The 21,429-nt window shown below is 35.2% G+C and overlaps 1 long non-coding RNA gene across 1 annotated transcript; it reads left to right on the top strand.

Moving 5' to 3' along the window:
• Positions 1–477: 477 nt before the first annotated feature.
• Positions 478–1,605, top strand: LOC128296448 (uncharacterized). Its single transcript, XR_008287065.1, has 2 exons — positions 478–527; positions 1,362–1,605. It is a non-coding gene; the product is annotated as an uncharacterized LOC128296448 (long non-coding RNA).
• The last annotated feature ends 19,824 nt before the right edge of the window (positions 1,606–21,429 follow it).

The following is a 21,429-nucleotide window of genomic DNA, read 5'->3' as shown; positions in this document are numbered from 1 at the left end:
AATTAGAAGCTGAATAAATTATGTAATTAAATCTTATTGAGTCTAGTTTCAAATGAAATAAACAAGAACATATTTTGAATTCTGTACAATGAGAAATTTGATTCGTAATGAAGAGTGGTTAGATTAGTCAAATAGTGAAACATGGGAAACTTTGAGAAAAATCTGGTATTGATTGGCTAAACCAAAAATTCTAAAAATTTTATGGATAGAAGATATATGAGTCTATTTTCAGGGAAAATTAACGTCACTTGATTTGGAGTTTCGTAGCTCCAGTTATAAATGATTTAGTGATTGTTGCTTAGGAAGATAGCTTGCAGTGAAATTATGATTATGTGGTAAACATTGACAAATTTGTTAATGAGTTGCTTATTGATTTCTTATAAGCTTACTCTGATCTGTAGGTGTGATTGGCCGAATATTGTAAGGGGTTAATACATAGTTCGTATTTGAATAGTTAGATTAACGTGTTAGTAATCCAATTGTAGGCAGTTCGTGTGTGGATCTCGTCACCATATCGTCGCAAACAGGTGTGTAACTAACACCCTCTTATAGACTAGATCGGCACAAGCCGAAAAGTCGAAATGCCGAAATGCCGAAAAGCCGTTATTTTGAGATCTTACGAGTGTGTGAATGCTCATGAGATTAATAGTTTGATGTATATGATAAATTAAAGTGATAAGACTGCAGAGTGCGCGATTCTGTGCATTTCGATATTTTTGGGCTTAATGGGCCAAAAACGGGATAATGGGCCAACGGGCCCAAATTGGTAAGAAAACGCGGTAAGTGTTTCTGATCGTACATAAATGGCTATGTTATGTATGAAAACCTTAAGAATAGTTAAATTACTTGAATACCCCTATGTATGCAAAATTATCATTATACCCCTAGGGTTACTTTTGACTGAAAAGCATAACGATCTGATTCTGTATGATGTATGCCATGATTATATATTTGTTGCATGGGGACTTGGGTTATACTATGGAGGAAGCGTCTTGGTGGCTATGCCACAATTATCTGATCTGGTGGCTCTGCCACAATATCTGTATCTGGTGACTCCGTCACAATATCTGGCAGCCTCGCTGCGATTTCTGTGGTGTGTAGCGGTTGGGTGGATCGAGTTGTCTCCCTACACGGTGTAAGGTTGGTACGGGGGTGTATACGGTTGGATATGGTTGGGTTTCTACATAAACATGTAATACCTGTTCTGTTCTGTTATGGGCCTATGGGCTTTATTCTAAATTCTATTCTGGGCTAAGGCCAACTTATTCTATTTCTGTGGTTTGAGCTAATATAGGCTATGGTTAGGTTAATTTACACACTGAGTTTCCCCAAACTCACCCCTTTTATTTTCATCCACGCAGGTAATCCCCAACCATAGTGGGCTTGGAGCTGTGAGGGAATTCGAAGTGGCCACCCGTTCTGAAAGTTTGATTTTCTTCTGGTGAACTGGACATCCTTTTATTTACGTTTGAAGTTTTGGGTTTTTAAATTTAATAAGGCCGCTTAATTATTTTTTATGGTTTTAATATGTATTACTAAGATAGGTATTACTTATTTTAACTGTTGAAATTGGATAGCTTTAGGGTGTGTTTTCAAAAACAACAATTGATTTCAAAATAACACGACAACAAGCAAAGCTTCCGCAATGAAAGTATTTTCCGAAATTAATCAATTTTTCTAAAAATGACTTAATCAAATTGGTTTCCTAGAAATATCCATGACTTTAAGGTGTGGCAATGGTGGTATGCATGTCTAGGATTGGATCCGAAGGGAGCTTGGTACTTAAGCAGTCCGATGGACTCACCACCTCTTTTCCGGTTTCCTACCTGGTGCACAGCTTCCATTCACTTTAACCTATAATGAAATTATCTTTTAAAACACTAAGTAAGTTTTTCTGGATCAACAATATAAAACGTTTTAAACGCTTCGATATGGCATGTCGGATCCGGTCATAACGTCTGGGCCGGGTTTGGGGTGCTACACTAATGAACCTCTACGACCTCCAGAGTATCCTCCTCCACTCTCGAACCGATTACTGTCCAAAACTATAGTTCGAGGAATTCATCATACAGGAAGTTTCACTTCTCTCTCTATCTTATTTTTATTTTATAATACCTATCTTTGTACATTGAGGGTAATGTACATCTTAAGTGTGGGGGGAGGTATTTATTTCATTATCAGAAAAATCCCTGAATAATCACCTTGTTCTCTTGAAAAGCTCTCATATCATACTTAGGATAAATTTTAATTAATTTATGATTTTGATTGGTATATCTTGAATTAAAACATAGGGATTTATGCATTGATTATTTAAACTTTAAGACATTAGAGAATCAAGCATGATAAGTTGATTTTTAAGAATTTAAAATTATAGGTTGTTTCCCCAAGTCTAGGTATTACTTTGAGTTGGAATTCACGAGTCTAAACATCAAAAAGCCATAATTTTTTGTGAGATTGTTGAGCCTTTTGAGCATCTATTAATTCTTTCATTGTCACTTTTATTATTGCTTTGAGTGCGTCAGTATTGAACTGTTATTCTAGAACTTGCTTGATTATGCATGACGAGACCACACCATTTGATTTGATATATCAAAATGATTAAGGCACTTAGGATTAACCCACTCATGCCATGAAAAGCCTACCTCCATGATTAACCCCTAGTAAACCCCCTTGAGCCTAACAAGCCATTTCTTGTATTACCCTTAATATTAACCTTTAACGCATTATTGTTGAAATCCCCTAAATTAATTTAATCCCTATTTTTGTCGAGATTTGAGTTGAAGAAATTGCTTAGCTATGTCTTGTTTGTAATAAGTTAGTCTATGAATATTTAACTTGTTCTTAATTAAAAAAACTATGTATATATATATATATATATTAGTAATCACACCCGTTAGTAAAATAAACAATAATGTAAATATTTATTTAAATCACAAGATCGAATGAGAACAATATAAATATCCATATATATATAATCAGAAAATTTAAAAATAAAGATTGAATTAATATACTATACTCATTGATAGGTAGGAAAAACGGACTAGTAGTTGAGGACTGTTTTCATAGTTTCCTTAAGACAGATTCGGCTGCTCCTTTAGTTCTAGAGAAAACAGAAAACAATTTCTCCTCGGTGTCTTATTCGTCTCGAATTAGAAAGTATTAAAGAAAATCTATCTTAAGATTGTTGCACACACGTTTGTAAAATAAACAGTAATGTAAATATTTATTTAAATCACAAGATCGAATGAGAACAATTTAAATATACATATATACATATATATATAATCATAAAATTTAGAAATAAAGACTGAATTAAAATACTATACTTATAGGTAGGTAGGAAAAACGGACTGGTAGTTGAGGACTGTTTTCACAGTTTCCTTAAGATAGATTCACCCGTTCATTTCGTGCTGGAGGTACGTTGGTTGACTGTCTCCCAGGATACAACAATAAGATGAGCACAGCAGTAGCATAGCTGCAGTGATCAACGAATAGTAGCCTTGCCTTCATCTATCACCGAAAACAGTTTGAAAAGTATGTAGGGAAAATATCTCTCGAAATTTTAGAAAGTTCAATGTATATCTTTTCTTACAAATTATTTGGTTTTAAATAATATTCAAATGAAAAAATTTTAGAAATTTTTTTACAAATGGAGCCAATAATGTGTCCATGAATTAAGGAGCCATTAAACCCAAATTAACTTTTGAATTAAAAGAGCCATTTAATTTCAAACAGATAAGCTCTACTTAGGAAAAAAATAAGATTATGTATTGGGCTAAAATATCTGCAAGCCTAGAAGGTCCGATTGGTCCAAACATTTCATGTCGCCCACGTTGTGCGAGTGTGCCCCCAACCCTGGCTAGTTTGGATTTGCACCCCCTACGCGCGACGGAAAGCATTCCATCAAGTTGATTCACATATATAAACATATTTCACACTTGATATCTAACCAATGTGGGACTAAGCTTTCCATTTTCCTCAACATAATTCACAACTTACTTTGAGCATCAATTTCTTATTCATCACTAAACCATTTTGAGTATATGATATACCATTGTAAATTTTTCATGGGATAGAACATAAAATTACAATTTTATGATTCAACTATCCACCTTTACTAATCGAAAAAATGCCTCAAAGCTTCCAAGAATCTATTTTTTTCCAACACAAAGTTTGTCTCAAAATGATTTAAACATGCATAATACCATTTAATGACATCCCTAAACAATTCAAGGTATTTACTAACTTAAAACATAATTCATAATTCATTCATTGCCATAAGGAAATACACAGGCGTAACACTTATAAACACTAGTCACCACGTCCGAGTCCTAAATACATGCCAAATTATCATCAAATATACATACACAGTCATAATAACTCAAGATATGGATATAGACTAATATGAATGTGACTCGAGTCAATGCAAAGCTCCACTATGGTATTCTCGAATCTAATTTTCGACCTCTGAGTGGAAAATAGTTTAACATGCTAAGCATACCATTGTTCTTAGTGGTGCTCTATCTAAATCCCCATAAACTTACCTTTAACTAAACATTTAAGTAGATAATAATATAATGAAAATTAGACATATGCAAAGTGTATATATACATAAGACAATTACCAAATTTACCTAATAGTAACAAGTTTGTCCTATGCCAGCAGCTGCGTCTACCATTTGCCGAGTCAAAGGATTCAGACCATTGTGAAATATTTGTACTTGGAGCCAAAGCGGTAACCCATGGTGAGGGAACCTTCTCAGAAGGTCTTTCTATCTCTCCCATGCATCGTAGAGTGTTTCTAAATCCATCTACACAAAAGAAGTGATATCATTATGTAATTTAGTCGTTTTAGCCGGCGGAAAATATTTTAGTAAAAATTTTTCGGTCATTTATTCCCAAGTAGTAATTGATCCTCGTGGTAACGAGTTCAACCACTATTTAGCTTTGTTCCTCAATGAAAAGGGAAATAACCGAAGACGAATGGCATCATCAGAAATGCCATTGATTTTAAATGTATCACAAAATTCCAAAAAGTTTGCTAAATGAGCGTTGGGATCTTCATCTTGCAAACCATCAAATTGAACAAATTGCTGTATCATCTGAATAGTGTTAGGTTTTAATTCAAAAGTATTTTCAGCTACAGTAGGTCTAACTATGCTAGATTCAGTTCCTGATAAATAAGGTTTAGCATAATCATACATAGTGCGTGGAGTAGGATTTTGATTAACCGCAATTGCAGAAGGTAGCTGATCGCCTTGGTTTTCAGCCATCCCTTCGGTTGGGGGTTGAGTATCGTCTTCTTACTCGTTCTCTGTGTATCTTAAGCTTCACCTTATTTCTCTTTGGTTTCTACGAACTATGCGATCGGTTTTGTAACACGCCTCACCCTTATCCGGCGCTAGGATAGGGTTCGTGGTGCTACCTGACTTAAACTCAAACCAACTGTATAAAACTGGGCCGTGAAATTTCAAACAATTTAAAAACTTCTCCTTTCACAAGCAACTATCTCGTATATGGGCTTACGAGGCCCAATCATAAATCCAGGGTTGTTTGCAACCCAACCAAGACCTCATGAAAACTTAGAAAATTTTTATGCATCAAGACTCCACACGCCCGTGTGGGTATAGAACACACGACCATGTGCCAGGGACATGCCCGTGTTTGAAATCATAAGCATTCTACCAAAACCACATGGCCCTCGAACACACCCGTGCCCTATAATCGTGTCCTTCACACGGCCGATACACACGGCCGTGTCTCTTGTCTGTGTGCTACAAACATACATACTGACTTTATGACACAGCCTGAGTACACGCCCGCGTGGCCTACCCATGTGCTAAAATGACTTTAAAAATTTAAGTGCAAGGGACGCATGGCCATAACACACGCCCATGGGTGTGAGCCGTGTGTCACACACGGCTTAAACACATGCCCGTGTATCTTACTCGTGTGGACAAACTAGGCTATTTCCCAAGCCCTTTTGTCACCCATTTTGCACAACCTACACAGGATCATTTCAATATATAAATCTCATCACAATGGGCACTAATTCATTCATAGAAAGAACATTATATGCATTCATCAAAATGAATGATAGCCATTATTCTAGGCTTGATTACAAAATGAAGGGCCTTTGACTTAAGCCAAAATACATGAACCATTCTCTTAATACAACATCCTAGTCTAGCCCAATACATGCCACCATAAAAAATATAAATCCAACTATACTGGGTATTGCGGTCGATAGTGTGATTGATATCTCTGACTTTAAGGGATCCTTAAGTTAGTTTGATAACACTGAAAGAAGAGGGAAAGGAAAGAGGGTAAGCGTAGAGCTTAGTAAGTTGCATATAAATAAATATACAACAACAATCTCACCATTAGTATAGTTCAAAGGTAAACATAATTTAACTTACTCATTATCATCTACTCAAGTCACATTCTCTAAATTAAGCTCGTTACTCATGCTTACCATATAGGTACCTGTACCACTCACAACATGATTATTCTTTCTTTATCAAAATTGATCTATAACTTTCATCATTGAAACGTTTGGAATACTACTGGATATTCTATGAACCTTCAACATGGGATATATTGCCGATGCCATGTCCCAGACATGGTCTTACACTGGCTCTCATATACATGTGCTGATGCATGTCCCAGACATGTCTTACACTAGCACATCTCTTAGTCGATGCGTGTCCCAGACATGTTTTACACTGGCTATCTCTGTCGAGGCTGATGCATGTCCCAGACATATCTTACACTGTCACTCATCTCTGTGCCGATGCCATGTCCCAGACATGGTCTTACACTGGCTATCATAGTATGGCTGTTGCATGTCCCAAACATGTCTTACACTAGCCCTCGTCTGGATCCGATGCCATGTCCCAGACATGGTTTTACACTAGCTATCATAATGTGGCCGATGCTTGTCCCAGACATGTTTTACATTGGCGCACAAATCGCCCAAATGTCTTGGTATGAATATCCAGTTCATATCCTAATGTTTCAACGGGATATTTCTATTATCTCAAATATTACTAGGCATTCTCAATTCATAACTTGACAACTCATACAATATCAATTCAATGGTGATATGAATATAAGTATTAACAGTGTAGTTGTATCATTTACATACAACTTACCTCGGTTCACAAAAAGTACTTGACTATTCAGTTTAGTCAGTTTACTTGGCCTTCCCCCGATCTAGGTTCAAATTTGGTAATTCTTAATCTATAATGACAATATGCACTTGTTTAGTCACTAATTAGGATTAAGCAATCATAAATTTACATCTTTGGTAAAATGACCATTTTGCCCCTATGCCCGAAAATCGATTTTCATCAAATTTCATTGTATCTTAGGCCTAACTGAACTATTTTTACTATTATAGCAACTTCAAATTATCACTATTCTACATACTTATTAACTATTTTACAACTTATGTAAAATAGCCCCTTTAGGTGTTTTCATGCTAACACCTTTTACAAAAGTTGTTTATAACACAACTAGGACTCATATTCCTCCATAAAAAATCAATAGACATTACAAATCCTTTCATGGAAACACTCTAAACTCTTGTCCATTTTGCAAGATATCACCCTTATTTGAAAACTCATGCTTCGAGGGTCTCAAAAATGCAAAAATCATCAACAAAAGGTGTGGGAATCACTTACTTGTGAGGGCTTTTACTTGCTGAAAATTTTCAGCCTTAAGAACTCCATTTTTGCTGATATTTTCGGTGGAGAAGAGAGATGGAGAAGAAAGAAATGATATCTACGCTTTTAGGCATTATTTTATCACTAAATCATGACATCATCCACCTAACCCTTTGACTATTTGCTTAAAACCCATCACATGGCCAGCCAACACTAATAAAAAGGGTGTAATTTCCCTTTAAAAGCCCTCAATTTAAGTTTTTTAGCTATATAACTCATTTGGGTACTAAAATGTAACTGTAACACCCCCTAACCCGATTCTGCCGCTAGAGGGGTTATGAGGTATTACCTAACGATCACAACAACCTTTGAACATTCATATAGTAAATTATAACTGTATAATAATATGTTGCCAAGCCAAATTTAAATATAAACTTAACAACTCATTTGTTTATACTTACTAACAAGGTCAATTCACCATTTTACGAATTCAAAAAAAAAAAATAATAATAGGTTAAACCAAATGCCATCAATGCTTGATATTTACTCAACAAAATAAGGTATATATATAAGTACTTAACAAAAATTTATGCGCATGAAATAAGATTATAACAAGACCAAATGTGCATCATTTGTCATCAATGTTTAAGTAAAATAACCATGTCCATTTCAATCATTTTGAACATCTATATAAAACCATATATATATATATTCAATATACATAGCAAAATCATGTAGGTAATAATCCAAATATAAATACCAATCACTAAGCTTAAAACATATTCATGCTTGCCATTAACACCGAATATCAATATCCAACCCACAATTGACCAAATTATAAGTAAAATTTTCGATTATAAACCAATAACATATAAAACAACTCACTTACCACAACATATACATACCATATTGATCATTACTATAAACAAATGCACATAATTTATACATCACAAATAAAGGCAAACTCAAACCACAACCAAATATAACCAAACTTTAACATGTAAATTAAGTTATTTTCGCATGACTTAACCATTAAACATATATGAAATTTAAACATCTCCAAAAGAGTTATTAGCTTATACATGTCATAAGTACCGAACCAACTTTTAAAAGTACCAAAATATTGAAGATAGTGTGGATGACTTTACTAACGATCCTCGAGCACGGAACGATTTCCAAAATCTATAAAATAGAGACAAGAAAAACACATCCAAAGTAAGCTACCATAGCTTAGTAAGTTATAAGCTTCAACAACTCCAAATTAAATTTAATAGGCTAGTATTATCTAACTAAGTCATGCTACTAGATCAATTAATCAATATCTTACCACATTCAAAATAATTTATTAATCATATGCCCAATATGCATTTGCTCAACCATAATATACTACATTACTCACAAACACAAAAAAAAAATCAATGCATTTAACATTCATCATCGAATAACATTAATATATTCGATCACAAAGCCATTAAATCCAATCTATCTTTATGCATACTTTCAATTTATAATACTCATCACATAGAATCGATGCTCACTTACACAAACTTGAGCTATACATCATAGTTATTCATCAAGAAATTTGAAGCTTTAATTCATTCAACCATTTCTGAACTACTCAAATAAATCTCACACCTAGCGCCAATGTTTACTCGGAAAATATATATACAATTTGCACACTTAGTGCTTAATATTTAAACTCGCACACTTAGTGCTCAATAACCACATTTGCACACTTAGTGCAAGATTCACATCCGTAATCGTTTACACTCGCACACTTAGTGCCTAAATTCTATTACTCAATACACGCCAATTTAAGTTCATCAATTTCTTTTAAATTCGCAACATCAATCTTTCATGTAATTCAATTCAGCTCTTCTACTTAATTTGATTTAAATTTATATCAACAACACAAAAATTTGCTTAATAACTTACCTCGGATATCGACGGACAGTTGAGTTTGACTACTCAACGATTTTTGATTTTCCCGATCCACGTCCGATCTTTTGGTTCTTGATCTAAAAGTTCCAAATTAAGCTCATTCAAATAAAACTTTATTCATTTAAATCCAAATACACATAATTGAGCAATTTACCAAATCACCCTTAACATTATGCACTTTTACAATTTAATCCAATTTTACAAAATACAAAATATAAAGAATTTGCATGTACAATGCTAAGGCCGAATGTTCACTAGGCTTATATAAGTCCTCCCATTTCACTAATTTCACAATCTAATCCTTCAATTTAATATTTTCAAAATTTAACCCTAAATGCTCAAAATTACCAAAAAATATTCAATACCAAAATGTTAATCTAACACATTTATCTTATTTTTAACATCAAACATAAATTTCATCAAACTATTAACAATGACACTTCATGAATACATAATCAATTTCAAAATTTCAAGCATGGGCTTTATAATATTCATAGCAACGATCTCAAAAACGTAAAAATTAAAAAAAACCGAACTCAAATCACTTACCTAATTGAATTTGCAAGGACCGAAAATACCAAAGCTTAGACTTTCTTTTTTTTTCTCTTAGTTTCGGCCAAATGAGCATAAAAAGATGAACACTTTCATCTTTTATCAAATATAATATATTAATATATATTAAAATATATCATAATGTCATAATATATAATAAACAATTCAAGTTACTATTTCATGCATTTTGGCCGGCCACTAGTTCCTAATTATGGCTAAATTGCAACCTTAATATTCCATAGTATAAAAACATTCATAATTTGGCCCTTATACATTAACCCTTAAATTTTTATTTTACGCGATTAAACCCTTTTTCATCAATCGACCTCCAAACATCAAAAATTTTTAAACGATACTTTCACAAAAGCAACTTCACACATTTTAATCATAGAAAATAATATTTAAATATTATTTTGACTCAGATTCGGGGTCCCGAAACCACCGTTCCAAATAGGGTTAAAATTGGGCTGTTACAGTAACTTTTGCCTTTTATGCGATTTAGTCCATTTTCGAAATTGGGCTAGAAAACATTAAAATTAGCTCACCAAATTTTTCATGCACTAATAAAATCATACTATAACCACATAAAAATAATAAAATAAATTTTTTCTAACTTCAAATTTGTGGTCCCGAGACCCCTGTTCTGACTAGGCCCTAAATCGGGCTGTTATAGATCCTTCGTAAAAAAGTAGTGGCCCTAACGGGTTTCTTCTAGTCATAAACTATGTAAACCAGCCAAGAGAAAGAAAGAGTAGGTTAATAAATAATAATAATAATAAAATAAAATAAAATTGCAAGGAAAATAAATGGCTAAAGTAATAAAAAATTAAGCGTTCCTAATATCTTAGTCCGCCAGCAACGGCGCCAAAAACTTGATCGCGATATTTCGTGATGGGTTTTAAATATTTATAATTAATCGTTCTTAAAACTAACTATTATCGTGATATAGGCAAGTGTACCTATTGAACAGTAGTATAGTTTTAGCAAGACCAGATTGTCGAACCCAAAAGAACTAAAAGTACTAGTAATGACTGTCTTTTTATTATCTAGCCTAAGAATAATGAGGTTTTGTTTTTAACTGACTAATTATCTAAACTAAGAACTCACAGAGAATAGAATTGGGGAATTGCTTTTGGGAAAATCGATTGAATGAAGACAATACCTAAGGAAAAATCCACTTAGACTTTACTTGTTATTCTGGCTATGAATCGACGATTTATTCATTCAACTTGTTCCGTAGAGATCCCTAAGTTATGTTATTATCCTTATTCAAGACTAATAACGTCTAATCCCTAGATTGAATAACCGAGACTTTTCTTTAATTAACACACTAGGGTTGCATTAACTCGATCTATCGATCCCCTTATTAGGATTCACCCTAATCTGGAAAAATCTTGTCACCCTGAATTATGATAAATGTACTCTTAGACAGGGTCTATTCCACCTCTGAATAAGAGCTTATCTTGAACCAGTATCCTGGGATATCAAAACAAGAATTAAGAACACATAATTAAGAACAAGTTAAATATTTATCATACGATTCAGAAAATAATAACAAGATTCGTCTTAGGTTTCATTCCCCTTAGGTATTTAGGGGATTTATTTCATAACTAAATAATAGAACATCTCAGAAAAATAAAGAATACAAAACATAAAGAAAACCCAAAACTCCTGAAGGGGAATTGAGAAGAGATCTTCAGTCTTGATGATGAATCTGGCTTCTGAGATGAATCAATCAGCTTCCTTGGAGTAATTCCTTACTCCCTATTCACTGTGTCCTCTTTTCTCCTCTTCTAGCGTGTATTTATAGGCTTTGGAATGCCTATTAGCCCTCAAAAGTGGCTATTTCTGAATTGGACTTAACTTGGGCTCGGCAGGGACACGCTTGTGTGACACGCCCGTGTGACGCGCCCGTGTGCGTTTATTTTAGGCTGTGTTCAAGCCTGTTAGAATGGTACGGGTGTGTGCTATACCTGTGTGAGTCGTGCTTCGATTCTACCAGATTGACATGGCCGTGTGGTCTGCCCGTGTGAGGAAGTCCAGGCCGTGTTAAGTTCGTACTTTGGCCCATTTTCTCTGTTTTTGGCCCGTTTCTCATTCCTTTCGCTCTCCTATGCTCTCCTAAGTATAAAACATGAAATTAAAGCATTAGGAGCATCGAATTCACCAATTCTAATGGAAAATTATCCATAAAATGCGTTAAACATGGGGTAAAAATATGTATAAATTATGTTTTATCAATCAACTCCTCTTAATTATGAAAAATTTGCTCTTAAACAGAGACTTTTACTCCTCTGAATAACCGCATTAACTTGAATCAATATCCAGGAATATTAAGACAAGAATTAAGAACACATAATTAAGAACAACTCAAATATTTATCATATAATTCAGATAATAATAACAAGATCCGTCTTAGGTTTCATTCCCCTTAGGTATTTAGTGGGTTTAGGTCATAATTATAAAAGAAAACATCTCAGAAGAATAATAAATACAAAACATAAAGAAAACCCAAAACTCCTGAATGGAAATTGAAGCGGAGATCTTCAGTCTTGATGAATAATCCGACTTCTGAGATGGATCAATCGGCTTTCTTTGAGTAATTCCTTGCTTCCTACTCTGTGTATGTGTTCTAAGTGCCTCTTCAGGTGTTTAAATAGGCTTTAGAATGCCTAAGAGCCCTCAAAAGTGACCTTTTCTGAATAGGACTATACTTGGGCTCTACAGGGACACGCCCGTGTGTGATTGCTCTAGCCCGTGGTCAAGGCTGTTAAATAGGCACGGGCGTGTAGTCTACTCGTGTAATTCGTGCTTCAATCCTACCAAATGGACACGGCCGTGTGGCTTACCCGTGTGAGGAAGTTCAGGCCTTGTTGATTTCCCATGTGGGTCCATTTTCTCCTCTTTCGGCTCGTTTCTCGCTCTTTTTATTCTCCTATGCTCACCTAAGTATAAAACATGAAATTAAAGAATTAGGAGCATCGAATGCACCAAATCTAAGGAGAAACTAGCCATAAATGTGCTAAGCATGAGATAAAAATATGTATAAATTACGGTTTATCAAATACCCCCACACTTAAGCGTTTGCTTGTCCTTAACTCACAATCAAAATAAATTCTTCTCGATTTATAACACCTATCAATAATATCTCAAAATAATCCATAAGTATTCATACATTGAAAATTCAACTAAAAGTACATCAAAGTTTCAAACATTCCATGTTGAGCATTTTATCACGAAAACATAGGTGTCCCCCCTCATCTAAGTAATCACCTTTGATCAAAATATCACAGAGTTTAACATCCTCACTAAAGATTCACTCAAATCACTTGAGGTGTTTAAGGACATCAAATAAAGCACTCATTAGTCATTATGAAAAGTTTTTACCATAGGCTTGCATGAAAATCAAATCTCTACCACTATATATTGAGATGATACATCAATCAAAAAGGTCTTTAGAAGGTTGTAACGTGACTTTGGTTGGGGGGTGTGGTCACAAGCTGAAAGAAAAGGTTAGAATCGAGATTGAATTGATAAAATCACCTAACTAGAAAAATAACTAATTATCAGTTGAATACAAGTGAGCTTCTTTTCAAAATATGGAATTAACACTCAAGCTCAAAAACGACGAATTACTACTAATATGTATGTAAGTATTGTTTTTTTTAAGAACAAGTCAAAAAACATAGAACTTAATTATTGCAACGAAGAATAAAACATAGCTAAGCAATTAATTCAAATCAAATCTAGACAAAAATAGGGATCAAATTAAGGGATTTCAACAATAATGGGTTATGGGTTAATGATACGTGATATTCGTGATAGGTTTTTAATATTTATACTTAATTGTTCTTGAAACTAACTATTATCACGATGAAGGCAAGTGTACCTATCGAACAATAATATAGCTTTAGCAAGACCGGATTGTCGAACCCAAAGGAATCAAGAGTACTAGTAATTACTTTCTTTTTATTATGTAGCCTAAAAATTAACGAATTTATTTATCTAAACTAATTAACTAAACTAAGAGTGCACAGAGAGAAAATTGGAAAAAAACTTTTGGGAAAACTCGATTGATTAAGACAATACCCAAGGAAAAATCCACGTAGACTTCACTTGTTATTTGACTCTGAATCAGACGATTTATTCATTTGAATTGATCCGTAGAAATCCCTAAGTTATATTATTATCTCTCTCAAAACTAATAACGTCTAACGCTAGGTTGATTAATTGAAATCTCTTTCTAATTAACACCTAGTGTTGCATTAAATTAATCTATGGATCCCTTTATTAGGTTTCACCCAAATTCGGCAAAATCTTATCACCCTATCTCTACGTTTGCAATCAACTCCGCTTAATTATGACAAATTTACTCTTAGACAGGGTCTATTCCTCCTCTGAATAAGAGAATTAACTTGAATCAATATCCTGGAACATTAAAACAAGAATTAAGAACACATAATTAAGAACAAGTCAAATATTTATCATACAATTTAGATAATAATAACAAGATCCATCTTAGGTTTCATTCCCCTTAGGTATTTAGGGGCTTAGTTTATAATTATAGAAGAAATGGACCAATCGGCTTCCCTTGAGTAATTTCTTGCCTCCTCCTCTGTGTCTCCCTTCTTAAGTGCCTCCTCAGGTGTTTAAATAGGCTTTAGAATGCCTAAGAGCCTTCAAAATTGGCCTTTTCCAAATAGGGTTATACTTGGGCTCCGTAGGGACACGCCCGTGTAACACGCCCGTGTACGATTACTCCAGCTCGTGGTCAAGGCTGCTGAATAGGCATAGATGTGTAGTCTACCCATGTAAGTCATGCTTTGATCCTGTTAAAGGGACACACCCATGTGACATGCCCGTGTGAGGAAGTCCAGGCCGTGTTGATTTCCCATGTCTCCACCACTATAAATTGAGCTGATACATCAATCAAAAAGGTCTTTTAGAGGGTTGTAATGTGGCTTTGGTTAGGGGGTATGGTCACAAGCTGAAAGAAAAGGTTAGAATTGAGATTGAATTGAAAAATTATCTAGCTAGAAAAATAACCAGCCATCAGTTGAATACAAGTGAGCTTCTTCTCAGAATATGGAATTAACACTCAAGCTCAAAAATGACGAATTACTACTAATATGTATTGAAGTAATAATTTTTTTTAAGAACAAATCAAATACATAGAAGAACAAAACATAGCTAAGCAATTAGTTCAAATCAAATCTCGATAAAAATAGGGATCAAATTAGGGGATTTCAACAATAATGGGTTATGGGTTAATATTGAGGGTAAATCAATTAATGGCTTGTTAGGCTCAAAGGGGTTCACTAAGGGTCAATTATGAAGGTAGGCTTTTGTGGAGTGAGTGGGTTAAACCTAAGTGCCTTCATCATCTTGACATATCAAATCAAACGGTGTGGTCTTGACATGCATAATCAAGCAAGTTCTAGAATAACAAATCAATACTGACACACTCATAATAAAAGTGACCATGAAATAAATAAAATATGCTTTAAAGGCTCAAGATCTCATAAAAATTATGGCTTTTTGATGTTTAAACTTGTGAATTTCAACTCACGATAATACCTAAACTTAGGGAAACGACCTAAAAGTTTATAATTCTTCAAAAATCAACTTACCATGCTTGATTCCCTAATGTCTTAAAGTTTAAACAATCAATGCATAATTGCCTATGTTTTAATTCAAGACATATCAATAAAAATAATAAATTAACTAAAATTCATTCTAATAGTGATATGAGTGATTCACGTGAGAATAAGACAAAATTCAGGGATTTCTAATGATGATATGAAAGACCTCCCCACACTTAAGATGTACATTGCCCTCAATGTACAAAGATAGATACAAAGATAAATAATCATAAGATAGAGAGAGAAGTGAAACTTCCTGAATGATGAATGAACTCCTTGATTTGGAGTTATGAAGAATAATCGGCTAAGGCAATGATGAGAGTGGAGGAGGATACTCCGGTGGTGGTAGAGGTTCATTAGTCCATAAGTCCTTCTCCATTGGAGTTTTTAGTTCCTATTTGATGATGAGATTTGGAGCTTTTTATGACTGTGATAAAATCAGGAACTCTTTCAGAAATATAATGGAGCATAATTACTCGTAATGAAATAGCCGAAAATAAAAATTATAAAAACTCAAGATAAAATAGTATTCAAAGGAAATAAAAAGTAATTTCAAAATACAAAGATAAAAATAAAATAAATAATAGGTGTTTATAGAGAAATTGGGGCACATGGTCGTGGGGCACGCCCGTGTGCCCTCATTTTAGCTCGTGCGTTTCGTGGTTTTTGACATTGGGAGCATTGGTGTACACGGCCATATTGCACGGCCGTTTCAATTTTCATTCACTTCTCTCACGACTGTGTATGCAGGCGCATGCCCGTGTTATTTTGACAGGCTCGACCACGATCGGTGGGCACGATCATGTCGCTCACCCGTGTTAAATTGGCAGGATTACCCACGGCCATTTTGCACGGCCGTGGCAACTTTATCGGATCCCGTGTTGGGGAAACATTTTTGCTCTATTTTCACATGGCCGTATCACACGGCCGTGTTGCATCTCGTGGTATGTGCACGGCCTACGGCACACTCGTGTGCTTGGCCGTGTGGTTCTGAAAATCCTGTGTTCAGTGACTCAGTTAGTGAATTAAATGTTAAGGACTAAAATTTAAAGAAGTTAACACCGTTAGTGCTCGGGGTGCCTCTTGAGAAGTGCTTGTTTATAGTCTAAGCTCGACTCTACCTTGTGGGTATATTTAGGTAACTTCGTGGAGCCGTAGCTCTTCTTTTAACATCTTTGAAATTCTCACCGTTATACATTTTGAGACGATGTCCATTTACCTTAAAAGTGCCTTATGATGGATGACTTACATCTACTGTGCCATATGGAAACAAAGTTTGAACTACGAAAGGACCTGACCATCATGATTTAAGCTTTCCAGGAAACAATTTAAGCCTTGAGTTATATAACAGGACAAGATCTCCAACTTCAAATTGCCTTCGTTGCTTCAAACGGGTGTCGTGGCGACGCTTTGTCGCTTCCTTATATAGGCACGAATTTTCATATACATTGACTCACCATTCATCTAACTCGTTCAACTGCATCAACCTATTTTCACTTGCAAGTTTGGGGTCAAGGTTTAGAAATTTTATAGCCCAGAATGCCTTCTGTTCCAACTCAAATGGTAGGTGACAACTTTTCCCATAAACAAGTCTGTAAAGTGATGTTCTTATGGGAGTCTTAAAAGCAGTTCTATAAGCCCATAAAGCATCATCTACTTTCATCACCCAATCCTTCCTATTTAATTCTACTGTCTTTTCTAGGATACGTTTAAGCTCTCAGTTCGCTACTTCGACTTGGCCACTAGTTTGAGGGTGATAAGGGGTAGCTGTTCTGTGATGAACTTTGTATTTCTTAAGGGTCTTGTCAAATTAGGCATCACAAATATGATTACCCCTATCACTGATAATTGCTCTAGGTGTACGAAATCAAGAGAAAAGTTTCTTAAGGAATCGTACTACTACTCTACCATCATTAGTAGGTAAAGCTTGGGCTTTAACCCATTTGGACATATAATCAACAACAACTTAGATGTATTTATTCCCGAATGAACTAGGGAATGGACCCATGAAGTCGATACCCCAAACATCAAATATTTCACATGAGAGCATATATGTCTGAGGCATTTCATCACGTTTGGATATATTACCTGATCTTTAACATTTGTCACAAGACGTAACATACCTGTTGGCATCTTTGAATAGAGTGGGCCAATATAAACCTGATTCGAGGACTTTATGTGCGGTCTTATTTCCACCGTAATGTCCTCCAGTCGGTCCTGAGTGGAAATGTTCCAAGATTTTCAATGCTTCCATCCTTATAACACATCTCCTAATGATTTGATCTGCATATTTACGGAAAAGAAAAGGGTCTTCCCAGAAGTAGTTTTTCACATCAGCGAAGAATCACTTCTTTTGCTAATGTGTCAACCCTTTTGAGATAATGTTAGCTACCAAAAAATTTGCAATATCTACAAACCAAGGTACCTCAGAATAAAATATAGCAAACAATTGTTCTTCAGGGAATAAATCATTTATTTTAATGTCATCTATCTCTTTGGTACTTGAGTTTTAAGCTTGGAGAGATGGTTAGCCTCCAGATTTTTAGCTCCTTTCTTATCCTTAATTTCCAAGTCAAATTACTGCAATAATAAGATCCATCGAATAAGTCGAGGTTTTGCATCAGTTTTAGTCAAAAGGTGGCGAAGACCGGAATGGTCAGTATAAACGACAACTTTAGACAATATTAAATATGGCCTTATTGAATGCAAAAACCACAGCTAGCAGCTCTTTCTCTGTGGTGGTGTAGTTTTCTTATGCGGCTGTCAAAGTTCTGCTAGCATAATAGATAGGTTGAAAATTTTTATCTTTTCGCTGTCCCAAAACTGCACCTACTGCAAAATCACTCGCATCGCGCATTAGTTCAAAAGGTGAATTCCAATCAGGTGCAATTATAATTGGAGCTTTAGTCAGTTTATCCTTTAAAGTATTAAATGCTTCTAGACACTCCTGATCGAAATTAAAAGGTACATCTTTTTCTAGTAATTTAGTCAAAGGCTTAGCTATTTTAGAAAAGTCTTTAATAAATCTTCTATAAAACCCAACATTCTAATGGCCTTAACTGAATTAGGGGGAGGTAATTTTTCAATGGTTTCAATTTTAGATTTATCAACCTCAATCCCTCTACTAGAGATTTTATGTGCTAACACAATACCTTCTTGAACCATAAAGTGACATTTTCCCAGTTAAGCACAAGGTTTGTTTCCTCACATCTTATTAACACTCATTTTAAATTTTTGAGGCAGATATGGAAAGAGTTACCGAAAATTGAGAAATCATCCATAAACACCTCTATGACATCTTCTACGAGTTCGTCAAAAATGACCATCATGCAGCGCTAAAAAGTACCAGGAGCATTACATAATCCAAAAGGCATTCTACGATAAGCAAACGTACCGTATGGACATGTAAATGTCATCTTCTCTTGATCCTCAGGAGCTATTGGGATTTGGAAATAGCCAGAGAGTCTGTCTAAAAAGCAGTAGTACATGTGTCCTGACAATCTTTCCAACATTTGGTCAATGAATGGAAGGGGGAAGCGATCTTTTCTCGTGGTATCATTTAGCTTCCTATAATCAATGCACACTCTCCAACCTGTGACTATCCTTGTTGGAATTAATCCATTCTTCTCATTGGCTACAACAGTCATGCCTCCTTTCTTAGGAACAACCTGCACTGGACTCACCCAAGAACTGTCAGAAATAGGATAAATAGTTCCAACATTTAGGAGTTTAATTACCTCAGCTTTAACAACATCCTTCATGTTGGGTTTTAGTCATCTTTGGGCTTGCACGCATGGTTTATATTCATCTTCCATTAAAATTTTGTGGGTGCAAAAAGAAGGGTTGATCCTTTAACTGTCAGAAATTTTCCAAGCTATGGCCCTTTTATGCTGTCTTAATACTTGGAGTAATTCCTTTTTCTTCTTGGGTTGCAAGCTGGATGCAATAATTACCGGTAATGTAGAATTATTTCGAAGGAATTCATATTCCAAGTGATCCGGCAATTGTTTAAGTTCCAGTTTGGGAGGTTCTTCAATAGATGGGTTTTGCTTAAGTTCATCTTTTACCTTAATTCCCTCATATTCTGCTAGGTTTGGGGAGGCTTCATTGGAGTTTAGTTCGGTTCCTACCTTAGAATCATTATCCACCCCCTCTCCTTGGGCGAGACACAGTTCCATCGTGTCCTTGTGTACGATTTCCTGAAAAGAATCTTGGGTAGCATGACCAATAGAGTCAGTAAAATAACATGAGTTATCCTGTTCCCTACAAAATCTCATGGCATCATAAATTTTAAAAATAATCTCTTCGTCACCTACTCTAAGTACCAATTTACCATCACCCACATCAATTACAGCAATAGCATTGGCTAAAAATGGCTGACCTAAGGTTAAAGGTACCTCAACATCTTCATCTGTCAAGCACAACGAAATCGATATGGAATATAAATTTATCTACTTTTACAAGTATGTCCTCTATAATTCCCCTAGGATATTTAACAAATCTATCAACTAATTGAACACTCATCCTAGTGGGTTTAGGTTCCCCAAGACCAAGTTGTTTAAACATTTTATATGGCATCAAATCAATGTTGGTGCCTAAATCAACTAGTGCTTTATCAATATTCAAACTACCAATTAAGCAGGGAATAGTAAAACTTCCTGGATCTTTCAGTTTGGTTGGCAGTTTATTTTAGAGTATGGCGGAGCATTCCTCATTAAGTTCCACTGTAGATAAGTCTTCAAACTTCTTTTTGTTTGTTAGAAGCTCTTTTAAAAATTTTTCATATGTAGGCATCTGCTATATAACTTCAACAAAAGGTAAGTTAACATGCAGTAGTTTAAAAAGTTTAAGAAATTTACCGAATTGTGCATCCATGCGGTCTTTCTTCAACTTTGTTGGGTATGGGATTGGTGGTTTATATTCATTTGGCATTAGATTGTCATTGTTTTCGGGTTCGACCTCCTTTCTGTCAGCTTCTTGTAGTGGCTTCTTTTCAGATTCAGCTAACACTTTCCCACTCCTTAGTGTAACTACTTTCACGTGCTCTTTTGGGTTGGGTTCAGTGTTACTAGGTAGACTTCCTGGTGATCTTTCAGAAATTAGTTTGGCGAGCCATCCTATCTGAGTTTCGAGCCCTTGAATCGATGCTTGTTGATTTTTAAGTGCTGTCTTAGTATTCTGAAAATGAGTTTTTGACACCGAGATGAATTTTGTTAGCATCTCCTCAAGGTTTGGCTCTTTCTCTTGTTGGTAAGGTGGTTGTTGGAAGATTGGAGGTGGTGGTGGTCGCTGATTCCCTTGGCCTCCCATGAGAAATTTGGGTGGTTCCTCCAACCTGCATTGTAAGTATTACTATAAGGATTATTTTGAGATCGAGGATTATTACCCATGTAATTTAATTGTTCGTTCTCCATGTTGTGGCCATAGGGTAGGTAATCTGGATTGCTTGATCCACCTCCACTTGTTTCGCACTGCATTACTAGGTGAACCTGTGAAGAACCAAGAAAACCGTCAATTTTTCTATTCAAAAGTTCTACCTAATTAGAGAGCATGGTGACCGAATCAACGTTAAAAACGCCAACAGTTTTCGTTGGCTTTATCCTCATGACTTGCCACTGATAATTATTC

Source organism: Gossypium arboreum, chromosome 8 (genome assembly GCF_025698485.1).
Source record: "Gossypium arboreum isolate Shixiya-1 chromosome 8, ASM2569848v2, whole genome shotgun sequence".
Classification (NCBI taxonomy): domain Eukaryota; kingdom Viridiplantae; phylum Streptophyta; class Magnoliopsida; order Malvales; family Malvaceae; genus Gossypium; species Gossypium arboreum.
Note: the sequence above shows the minus strand (reverse complement) of the source record. Positions and strands in the feature narration are given on the sequence as shown.